Raw genomic sequence first — 5,560 nt, forward strand, 5'->3', positions numbered from 1 at the left:
GTCCCCTGACATTCTCTGATCTCCCTGTCCAGTCCCTGTGGTCCCCTGTCGTTGTCCCTGCCTTCCCTGTCTACTCCCTGTCGTCCCCTGACATTTATTTTGGCCAAGAAAAGGAGTTTAAAAATATTTTTGTTGCATTTATGAGTGAAAAATTATATAGTCTTCAAAACTTTAAGAATTTGTTTTGAAAATATAGACTTAAATAGTAAAAAGTTAACACATTTTCAAATGCCTTAACTTAATCCCCTGTAATTTAGTTTCTATTACTTGTATCGATGTGATTTTTTTTTAGTTTGGAAGCATTTCGGGGGGAGAACGGCAGAGAATTCCATCATTCTAAAGAAGAATTAAATTACCAATTTATTTCATCTTGTGATGCTAGACGGCATATATTTTGTGCTTTATGAACCTTTTATATATATTTATAAACTTTTTCATTTTTTATTTGATCTACTTTGAAACATCTTTCAGCGTAATAACTGTCTTTGTAAAAGAACTAGATTGAAACATTTGGGATAAATTATCAAATCCTAGCATGGGACATTTTGTTTTTCCAAAGAATTAAATGAATAAAAATTAATTGAAAGGAATGATATATAAACGCATTAATAAAATAAATGTCTATTCAATAAATAAAACTTATTAAATTAACTAAAAATCTACTTTATCTACAAAATTTTATTTATTAGTTTTATTTTATTTATTTGCTGAAATATGCTACAAAGTTTTTTATTAGCATATTAAAACGACTTTTTATTACTTTAAGTCCATGATGGATATCAAAATAATCGTCTCAATTTGCACAATATTAATCTGTCAATTTGATTTTTGATACTTTGTTTTGATTAAAAAATCGGTTTTCAAAACCCTAACACGGTTTTGAAACAACATCAAAGCCATTGATGTTTTCCAGTAATTAACTCGTGGTACACAGTCATGACACCCATTATCTTTTTCACTGACCGCTATACCTTGTTTTTGTTGTGGCAGGACGACCGTGTGTTGTTTGCAGCTGTTTGAAATAACATTTTCTCCTTGTATTAGAACTTTTTTTTTCAATCAAAACAAAATAAAAGTATCAAAGAAGCTATGAACGGGTAAAGATTGTGCATAATGAGATGATTATTTTGATATCCATCATGGAAGTAAAATAATTAAAAGCTGAATTAATATGCTTAAAAAATACTTTGACACATATTTTTTCGTAAATAGTTTTTCATAAAATAAGCCAAAAAAAATCCCATTTTCGGGTATTTGATTGTTTAGTTTGCTTGTATCGTCAATTTTACAAATAAAAAAGATTGTTTTTATATTACATAAATACATGCAGTTAAAAAGTTTTTTTTTGTTTACTAACTATTTAAAATCAATTATTATATTGATTTTAAAAACTTAATTATTTCAAAATGCACCAATACCCTCTCCCCCTTTTTTTTTTTTTTTTTTAACAAATGGTATAAAGTCAAACCAGTATTTAACGAATAAAACAGATTGAAGCTAAATAAATTCATAGTAAATAGATAAAATAAAATAAATGAATAATGAAAAAATATATGAAAAAAATCAATTTATTTATATTTGAAATTGAAAATACAACAAATTAATGAATCATTTATATCTGCAAGAAATTGTGTTTCTTTATTTTAATTTTATATAAACACTTGCATCTGTAGATGTGCTACAAAGTATTTTATTAGCGTATTAAAACGACTTTTTATAATTTTAAGTACATAATGGCTATCAAAATAATCGTCTCATTATGCACAATATTAATCTGTCAATTTGATTTTTGATACTTTGTTTTGATTAAAAAATCGGTTTTCAAAACCCTAACACGATTCTGAAAGAACATCAAAGCCATTGATGTTTACCAGTAATTAGCTCGTGGTACACAGTCATGACACCTATTGTCTTTCTCGCTGACCGCTATACCTTGTTTATGTTATGTTCAGAGTGACCGTGTACAGTTTGCAACTCTTTGAAATAACATTTTCTCTTTGTATGAGAACTTTTTTTTCAATCAAAACAAAATAAAAGTATCAAAGAAGCTATTGACGGGTAAAGATTGTGCATAATGAGACGATTTTTTTGATATCCATCATGGAAGTAAAATAATTAAAAGCAGTTTAAATATGCTTCAAAAATACTTAGATACATATTTATCGTAAATCATTTTACATAGAATATGCCAAACGAATCCCATTTTCGGGTATTTGATTATTTAGTTTGTTTGTATCGTCAATTTTAAAAATAAAAACATTGTTTTAATAATGATTAAATACATCCTGTTAATAAATTTATTTTTTTTTATTTACTAAATATCTAAAATCAATAAATGTATTGGTTTTAAACAATAAAATATTCTAAAATGCACCAATTTCCCCTGCTAACTTTTTTTCTTACAAATGGTACAAAGTCAAACCAGTATTTAATGAATAAAACAGATTACAGCGAAATAAATACATAGTAAATAAATAAAATAAAATTTTAAAAAAATGAAATAATTATAAATAAAATATCTATTTATTTTTGAAAATGAAAATACAACAAATAAGTCAATCATTTATATCCGCGAGAAATTGCATTTTCTTTAGTTTTATTTTATTCATGTTTTATTCATTTAATAATGTTGTGACTTTTTACCTTTTGTAAGAAAAAAAAAAAAAAAAACAGCAGGGGTATTTGCGCATTTTGGAATATTTTAGTTTTTAAAATCAATACAATAAATGATTTTAAATAGTTAGTAAATAAACAAATAAATAATCTAATTAACTGCATGTATTTAATCATTATAAAACAATGTTTTTATTTTTAAAATTGACGATACAAGCAAACTAAATAATCATATACCCGAAAATGGGATTTGTTTGGCATATTCTATGTAAACTGATTTACGATAAATATGTATCAAAGTATTTTTGAAGCATATTAAATCTGCTTTTAATTATTTTACTTCCATGATGGATATCAAAATAATCGTCTCATTATGCACAATCTTAATCCGTCAATAGTTTTTTTTAATACTTTTATTTTGTTTTGATTGAAAAAAGCAGTTCTCATACAAAGAGAAAATGTTATTTCAAACAGTTGCAAACTACACACGGTCGTCCTGCCACAACATAAACAAGGTATAGCAGTCAGTGAAAAAGATAATGGGTGTCATGACCGTGTACCCCTTGTTAATTACTGGTAAACATCCATGGCTTTGATGTTGTTTCAGAATCGTGTTAGGGTTTTGAAAACCGATTTTTTAATCAAACAAAGTATCAAAAATCTAATTGACAGATTAATATTGTGCATAATGAGACGATTATTTTGATATCCATCATGGACTTAAAGTAACAAAAAGTCGTTTAAATATGCTAATAAAATACTTTGTAGCATATTTCAGCAAATAAATAAGATAAAATTAATAAAACAAATTTTGGGGATATTTATTTATTTATTTATTTAATTAATTAATTAATTGATTAATTTATTTATTTATTTATTCTTAATTCAGTCGATTTGTAGATTTATTCACATAAGAAAATAAATGAATAAAGTAGATTTTTAGTTTATTTGATAATTTTTGTTTATTGAATAGACATATATTTTATTAATACATTTATATGTCATTGCTTTCAATTAATTTTTTATTCATTTAATTCTTTGGGAAAACAAAATATCTCACGCATTGATTTGATAATGTATTCCCAAATGTTTCAATCTAGTTCTTTTACAAAAAGTGTTGTCACAGATGTTTCAAAGTAGATCAAATGAAAAATGAAAAAGTTTATGAATATATATAAAAGGTTCATAAAGCACAATGTAATTGCCGTCTACCATCACAAGATAAAATAAATTGGTATTTTATTTCTTCTTTAAAATGATGCAATTCTCTGCCGTTCTCCCCCCAAAATCCTACCAAACTGAAAACAATCACATTGATACAAGTGATAGAATCTAAATTACAGGGGATTAAGTTAAGGCATTAAAAATGTGTTAACTTTTTACTAAGTCTATATTTTCAAAAAAAAACACTTAAAGTTTTCAAGACTATATCATTTTCCACCCATAAATGCAACAAAAATATTTTTAAACCTTCTTTTCTTGGCCAAAATAAATGTCAGGGGACGACAGGGAGTAGACAGGGAAGGCAGGGACAACGACAGGGGACGACAGGGACTGGACAGGGAGATCAGAGAATGTCAGGGGACGACAGGGAGTAGACACGGAAGGCAGGGACAACGACAGGGGACGACAGGGACTGGACAGGGAGAGCAGGGACAACGACAGGGGATCATAGGAGAAAGTCAGGGAGAGACAGGAAAATGTCAGGGACTGACAGGGGGACAACAGGGGATTTTTTGGAATCTAAGGGGATATTTAATTCAGTAGTGCCACAAGGAAAGAAACCACCCAAGCGACTAAACTACAAAATGATGATATTGAGCAGCAAGTCGCAGACGTTTTGGACGAAAAATTTGGGTCTTTGCCTTTGAACTCTGGCAACATTGAGCAGGACTGGGCAGAGTTCAGGAACACTGTACACTCTGTATGTGTCGACACACTAGGTCCTAAAAAGCATGCACACCAGGATTGGTTTGGTGAAAATAACGAGGCCATTGACAAACTGCTTGAAGATAAGAACAGACTCTTAAAGCAAAACCTTTTAAAAAAAGACCCCATCCAAAACAGCTGCTCTTCACCAAATGAAGCACATTGTGCAGACTGAACTAAGGCATATGAAAGACAAATGGCTTAGTCAAAAAGCCGAAGAAATTCAGGGTTGTGCTGACATCCACAACTCCAAATGCTTTTACCAAGCCATAAGAATGCTGTATGGACCTCAATCTGCTGGTACATCACCACTGCTCTCAATTGATGGAACCAAACTCATTACTGACAAGCCTGGTTTTCTTGACAGGTGGGCAGATCATTTCAGTTCGGTCCTATACAGGCCATCTTCAGTCAGCAACGATGCCATAAATCGTTTACCTCAGATCCCAATCAACACTGCACTTGACGACCCTCCATCTGCCACTGAGACTCTGAAAGCAATAAAGCAAATGTCAACAGGCAAAGCTTCCGGAGCCGACGCTATTCCAGCCTAGATTTAAAAATCTGCAGGACCACTAATGACTCAGAATTTGACCAAACTTTTCCAGTCAATGTGGGAAAATGAAACCTTACCACAGGACTTAAAAAATACTTCAATAGTTCACCTATACAAGCGTAAAGGCAACATAAATTCCTGTGATAAACATAGAGGAATCTCACTCCTCTCCATTGCTGGAAAGATCCTTGCACGTATAATTCTGAACAGACTTCTCTGCCATCTTGAAAATGGGCTACTACCGGAGAGTCAATGTGGGTTCCGTTCAGGCCGTGGAACAGTGGACATGATTTTTGCTGCCAAACAACTGCAGGAAAAATGCCAAGAACAGAATACCAGCCTATACACAAAGTTCTTAGACCTCACAAAACCTTTTGATACAGTCAACAGAACAGGTTTATGGCTAATTATGGAGAAATTTGGTTGTCCACCTTGATTCATGATGACATGCAGGCCCACGTT

Source organism: Saccostrea cucullata, unplaced genomic scaffold (assembly GCF_032062105.1).
Source record: "Saccostrea cucullata isolate Sc308-1 unplaced genomic scaffold, CSIRO_AGI_Scuc_v1 ctg1821, whole genome shotgun sequence".
In the NCBI taxonomy this organism is placed as follows: domain Eukaryota; kingdom Metazoa; phylum Mollusca; class Bivalvia; order Ostreida; family Ostreidae; genus Saccostrea; species Saccostrea cuccullata.